The sequence below is a fragment of the Orycteropus afer genome, unplaced genomic scaffold (genome assembly GCF_000298275.1).
Source record: "Orycteropus afer afer isolate SDZICR_OR568_19922 unplaced genomic scaffold, OryAfe1.0 scaffold00008, whole genome shotgun sequence".
Taxonomy (NCBI): domain Eukaryota; kingdom Metazoa; phylum Chordata; class Mammalia; order Tubulidentata; family Orycteropodidae; genus Orycteropus; species Orycteropus afer.
This window is the reverse complement of record NW_006921595.1, coordinates 1,374,223-1,381,265: the sequence shown is the minus strand read 5'-3', so window position 1 is coordinate 1,381,265 and position 7,043 is coordinate 1,374,223. Positions and strand designations below refer to the sequence as shown.

The 7,043-nt window shown below is 37.9% G+C and overlaps 1 protein-coding gene and 1 pseudogene across 1 annotated transcript in view; one reads left to right on the top strand and one right to left on the bottom strand.

Annotated features, from left to right (window-relative positions):
* Positions 1 to 7,043, top strand: part of ITPRID1 (ITPR interacting domain containing 1) — a 122,055-nt gene that overhangs the window by 73,811 nt on the left and 41,201 nt on the right. The window lies entirely within an intron of this gene.
* LOC103201574 lies at positions 3,593 to 4,670 on the bottom strand (annotated as a pseudogene).

Here is a 7,043-nt window from a genome sequence, read left to right as displayed (position 1 = left end):
TCTGTAGATTTAGAATCTTTTCTAATTTTTCGTTTTGTTCTTGCATTTTCTTCTGTTGGGTGTTTTTTTTTTTTTTTTAGTGTGTTTCCTAGATTCATTCTGTAAAGGTTGCATCCTTTGTCATGTGTAGCAACTGGAATCTCTGTTCAGTTAGCTTAGTGGTCATCTAATGATTAGAAAAAGATTTCCTTAAATTCTTTGAACAACTTTCAAACACCCTTTGCAGAAGGGCTCTCTATGCTTGTTTGGATATACCTCCAGTCCTCTGACCATTTGCAACTCTGTCTTAGCCTTCACATTCTGCTTTTGCAGAACCTCATGGTCAACCAGAAGTGAGAGACTAAAGTTTTCTCAGATCTTTCCTGGGCACATCCATGGCCTTGCACATATGCACAGCCTTCTAGATCTCCAAGAATATGTCACAGTTTTTATGTTTCCCATGAACATTCCATTCCTCATCTTTTCCTTTATATTTTTTGGTCAGCTTCTTACTTGTCCCAACTTATTGCCATCTCAGACAGTTGCAGTGTTAAACATAGAGTTTTTGTTTTTGACAAATTCTCTGGGGAGAGGGCATTCCTTACTGAGTGAGCTATGTTGTTGTTGTTGTTATGTGCCATCAAGTCAGACCCAACTCACAGCAACGCCTCATTGAATGTCTGAGGCAGTATCACTATGGAAGTAGATTGCTCCACCTTCCTTCTGAGGAGGGGCTGGTGAGTTTGAACTGCCAGCCTTCTGGATAGCAGTCAAGTGCCTTAGGCACTATGCTACTAGAGCTCCTGAGTGAGCTATGGGTAAGGTCAAATAAAGACAAGCCAGTAGATTGGCCTTTTCCAGAGTTGCCAGACTGGTCATATAATAACAACTCTCAGGGAATGGACTTTTTTTTTTTTAATTATTTTTATTGTGATTTGGATGAAAGTTTACAGAGCAAATTCATTTTCCATCTAGCATTTGATACACACTCTTTGTTTCATGACATTGATTGCAATTCTTCACAATGTATAGCTCTCTTCCCACTTTCTCCCTTTAATTACCTCTTTCCTGCATCCTTCCCTCCCATGTACTCATGCCACTCAAGCTACCTCCTTTTACAAACACTGCCGTTCTGTTCTCCTATAGGAATGGACTCATTCTGAAGTTCCAAACACTTCCCCTTTCCTCCTATAAATGCCAAGTCACTTGTTTTTTACAGCTACCACTGTTCTTAGACTCCTGGTTTTCAGGGTTAACACTGATTTTGGGAGAAGGAGGTAGAAATAGGATAAGTTAAAATACCACAAAACTCATTGTTGTTATGGAGATTTGGCCATTTTTTTCTTGATAGGTGCTCTTCATATTGTTGTAAGCCTTTGGTTAATTTCTAGAATTCTGAAAATTCTAATTTTGACAATTATTGTGTTCTCAATTGTTTTTATAGAAGAATGGGTTTTGGGAGGTTCTTCCACCACCATTTTAGAAGTGCTCCTTTCCCTATGTCATTTTAATAAAACAAATAACTTCTTTTTAGTTCTAGTGGGATGTTGGTAAAGAAAAAATGAGAAGTGTTATTCTACCACTTTCGCCCAGAATCTATGTTTGTTTTATTACTCAGAAACAATGAATTTAAAATTTTCTATTAGTGGAATGCCATTTAGTAAGTCAGACCATAAGGACAGATATTTTTGGTTAAAACCATCCTTCCTTTAAATCCCCATATGATTAGCAGTCTGTTCTGTTGCAGCCTAAAGCTAGACCCAGTGGTTATGTTTATATCTATGGGGTGTACACAACAGTACTCTGAGCCTTCCTAAATTTGAAAGACAGCTTCTCAACAGTGCAGATCTCATTTTAAACTCTTTCTTGTCCACTATACAAAACAATAGTATCAAGTTACATTCATGTCATTCTTTTTTGTCTGTGTGTGTCAATTTTAAATATTTTTATTTAAAACATTGCATTTTCCACTTGCAATACAGTGCTAATAAAGTGTAATGTCACTTCCTTTCTCTATACACATTCCATATTCAATATTGAAAATGCCCAGAAACTTAGTATAGCAGTTTAATATTTAAAACTGACACCAAATGTACTATAAATTTTGGTCTTTTGGGTTTTGTTTTGTTTTGTTTTTGCTTTTTTACTGTGGAACAATGCTAAGGTATCCATGCTCAGAGATTGGTTTAATCAACCTCTTCAATGGAAGGTACCAGATGGAGGAGCTTTACCACGAGGGAAGCCCCTAGGCTTTCCTCCAGGCATGGCTCCAGCACTCTGGTTCAACTTGGTAATGATGCAGTTGCAGACTTTCTACAGCTATTTCTGCTGAGTTCAAATTCCTTCTCTGCCATCTGATTCTTATCAAGCCAGTTGATAATTTCATTACCCTTGTCAGGAATCTTCTATTTGCCCTCAACATTGATCTTAACTAGAATTTTTTCAAATGTTACTTTCATGTGACATGTATAGGATTCAAGTGAATTCTAAGAAGACACTTTGTCACTCTATTTCTCATCTTCAGCTTTGTACTTCTCAGCTTCCTAGACCATATGTTCAATGTCTTCTTTACTCAGTCATTTGTGACGTTAATCTTGTTCTATTTTACAGTATTTTTATCTGCAGCAGAGACATTGAGGGTACCATTGACATCAGTGTCAAAAGTAACTTCAATCTGAAGGACACAATGAAGTGCAGGAGGTATGCCAGTGAGTTCAAACTTGCCAAGCAGGTTTTATCCTTGGTCATGGCATATTATTGTTGTTGTTAGGTGCCGTCAAGTCGCTTCGACTCATAGTGACCTCATGCACAGCAGAACGAAACACTGCCTGATCCACACCAGCTCCATGATCCCTGCTATACTTGAGCCCATTGTAGCGGCCACCATGTCAATCCATCTCGTCGAAGGTCTTCCCCTCTTTCGTCGACCCTCCACCTTATCAAGCATGACATCCTTCTCCAAGGAATGGTCCCCTCCGACAACATGACCAAAGTAGGTGAAACAAAGTCTGGCCATCCTCGCTTCCAAGAAGCATCTCGGCTGCACTTCCTCCAGGACAGATCTGTTAGGTCTTCTGGCAGTCCATGGTACCTTCAGCATTCTTTGCCAGCACCACAACTCAAAAGCATCAACTCTTCTTTGGTCTTCCTTATTCATTGTCCAGCTCTCACATGCATATGAATGATGGGAAAAATCATGGCCTGGGTCAGGTGCACCTTAGTCCTCAAGGAGACATCCTTGCTTGAAAGAGCTCCTTCGCAGCTGACCTGCCCAGTGCTACACATCGTCTAATGTCCTGACTACTGCTTCCATTGGCCTCGATTGTAGAACAAAGCAACGTGAATTCTTTGACCACCTCAATCTTTTTTCACCTTCATAAACCTACTCGGTACACCAGGCTGGTGTCATAATAGGTTGTGAAGGGGTGTGTCTGCTTGGTAGCAATGTTATTATTGCACTTCATAAGGATCATCATGACTCCACCAGTAGTTTCAATATCAAGGGAAAGAGTAGTGACATCTAAGAGCAGCAAATCTTGAACATTTTGTATCCAGATAAGATGGCTGCCTGGAGAAATGTACCATAAGCAACAGCCTCATAAGTGTTGAGGTTCTAGTTCAATTACTTTCCATTGAAGAAATCCTTAAGAAGTTTCTGAATCCTAGGAATATGGGTAAAACTGCCCACCAGGACAATGTCATGGAACTGTGACTTGTCTAGCTTGACATCCCTAAGGGCTTTCTCCAAAGGGTCCAGGGTGCCAAAGAATAAGTCAGCATTCATTTCTTTAAATTAGATGCAGGTTAAAGAAGTATAGAATTTGATTCCTATACACAGGGAATCCATCTGAATACTGGCCTGGATGCTGGAAGAGAGCGTGCACTTTACACATTCACAAGCAGTGTGGAGCTGAGGAATAGACCTCTTCTTCTCACTGATGTCCTTCTTATGCTTGTGCTTGAACTTTTTAGTAAAATGCTTGAACATTTGGTTATCTAAGTCTTCTCTACCTAAGTAGACATATCCAGGTATAGATATGACCTCAAAGATTCCATCTTCAATAGTGAAGATTGAAACATCAAAAGTGCTACCTCCGAAGTCAAAGATCAGTATGTTTCTTTAAGCATCAACCTTTTTTTCTAAGCCGTAAGCAATAGCAGCAGCAGTTGGCTTATTGACAATTATAAGTTCATTGAGGCTAACAATGTTCTAGCATCTTTAGTAGCCAGATGTTGAGGGTTGTTAGAGTAGGCTGATATAGTGACAACCACATTGGGAAGTCTTTTCAAGGTAGGCTTCTACAATTTCCTTCACTTTTGTAAGAACCATAGATGATGCCTTCTCTGGATAGAAACTTTTGGTCTCTCTCTTATATTCTACTTGAACCTTGGGCCTGCCTGTATCATTCACCACCATGAAGGGGCCAGGCTTCATATCAGATTGAACAACAGCATCATTAAATCTTTGAGCAATCAGATTTTGGCATAAAAATTGTGTTAGTGAAATTCACTACAACTTGATTCTTTGTGGCATCACCAATTAATCATTCAGTATCAATACAAGTGACATAGCTTGGAGTGGTTCAGTTGCCCTGATCATTTGCAATTATCTCCATTTGTCTATGCTGGGAGACAATCACACAGGAGTAGGTTGTGCCAAGATCAATGCCAACAGCTAGTCCCCTAGTCATGGTTGTGAAGAAAGAAATGCAGACTGTTAAATGAGCCATGTGTGTCATTCTTGCTGTTAATAAGTACTTCAGTGTTTTCACATGTTTTTTCCTTATAGTTGCCTGTGCAATAGCTCAAGCAATGAAAATTACCCACAATTTTAGATGTGGAAGTTTAGATCAGAGAGGTTAAGTGACTTACCATAGAGAAACCAGTTAGTATACACCAAGGATGGCAGGTGAATCCAGGTCCCCTACACTGAAGTCTAGGGACTACTCTACTATATCATGCAATATCCTTGACCTCAGATACCATAAAGCTTCAGATTGTCATTTACTCCAAACCATCTAATGCTTAAAATCCCACTATAACATCCAGTATCTTCTTGAGCACTTTATAAATGCTCTCCAATATAATTTTACTTTACAAGGGAAAGATGGAGCTAGTTACTTCTGCTTTCAGTGAGTGGAGGGGGAGGTTGTTACCTCAGTAACTTATTAAATAAATAATTCTGATACAAGGTTTCAGATTTATTCTTATTTTTGGTAATTTAGCTAGTATTTATTAAGCACTCATGTTGTGCCCAGAGGTATAAACAGGATAAAGGAATTCTCTATAAAAGGAAGAAAAGACAGACAATGAGTAGATATGACCATTTCATGAGTACCATGATTTTCTCTGTTTTATCCAAGACTGTATACCCAGATCCTTAAAAGAATTCCTAATCTGTAATAGGTACTCAATAAATATTTACAGAATGAATTAATGAGATAATTTCAGATGCTTTTAAGGGTTATGGGAAAAAATTAAATAAAATAGGGTAATGGAGCATGGAGTAACCTGGCATAGGAAGCTACTTTATATTGAATGGTTGGGGAAGGGTCTCTGAGAAGAGAATATTGGAATCTTTTGTCATCCGATTTTAGTATAGTCATTGCTCATTTTTGTGAAATCTACTACAAAAACAACCAGTGAGAAAACTCCTGACACAGGAGCCCTATTTATGCTTTCAGATCATGAGGAACCATGGAATGTCCTTTCTTGTTCCCTGGGGTAGAATGCCAGGAGTGAACACTGAACCTCACTGGCAGTCTGTTGTAATATTTTCCATCACCATCAGCCAAGGGACTACAAGGACATTTATTTTTAAGCACTAGGTTGTAGGCTTGATAACGTATCTTAATTCAAGTTAATTTTTATTAATTTTGATAGGGAGAATGAAAGTGACTTCTAGAAAGTATATGTTGATTAACAAAGTTCTAGACATTACCATAATCCAGAATTTAGCCCTTAGAAAATAAAGTGATAGAGGTTTGAGGTTAAGCAGATAATATCGATGTGTTAAATTCTTCCTTGGATATACATATAGGGCTGACCAGTGAAATACCAATGATTAGATATGTATGGTTTAATGGAAAAAGTATATGCATAGGGTCAGACAGACATGTTTGAATATTCTACCACTTACCTGTGTAAATTATTTGAGTTCCACAATCTCAGAGTTCCAGTATTCATGATGGGCATGATAATAACACAGGTTGACTATTGAAGGGATTAGAGATACACTAGGATAGAACACCAGGAACAATAATAATAGTAAATGGTAGATATTAGTACTACTATTTTTACTATGAATTCATCTTGCAATTCATTTGCCAATTGTCTTATACCACTACTATGGACGAAGATGTGCAAAAAGATCAGTGATTACCAATGTATAATCCTTGGTACTTCCTTAAGCAAAATGAGCAATTAACTGATTTAAAAATGAGAATCTCTTCTTTGGTTCATAATTGGAAAATAATACCATAGACTTTCCCAGGTGACAAAGTTTGTTAAGTGTTGTTTGAGTCCATTTTGACGCATACTGACCTTATACATAATGGAACGAAACTTTCCCCAGTCCTGCACCACCCTCACAGTCATTGCCATGTTTAAGCCCATTGTTGCACTCGCTGTGTCAATCCATTTCGTGGAGGATCTCTCTCCTTTTCACTGACCCTTTGGTTTAGCAATCAAGATGGTCCTTCCTGGTGACGTGTCTAAAGTAAGTGAGACAAACTCTCACCATCCTCATTCTAAGGTATGACTAGTAATATAGTAAGTAACTTATTAAAGGCTAATACAAATAGTGTGCTCTTAGAGTTTACTGAGAATTCTAATTTAGTATTCTGCTAAGAAGGCTGGATTCTGCACAATGTTTTGATAGTGTTGGAAGATTCCTACTGCACATACAAATATGTACATTGTTGAAATTCTTGCAATTTTCAATAATTGTAGTTTGTTATCAATACATTAATAGCATTATCTTGAATTGATCATGGTTTTCAATTGTGGCTAATCTTGATTTATTAAATGTAACTTATTCTTGATTTACTTTTTTTTTTTTTATT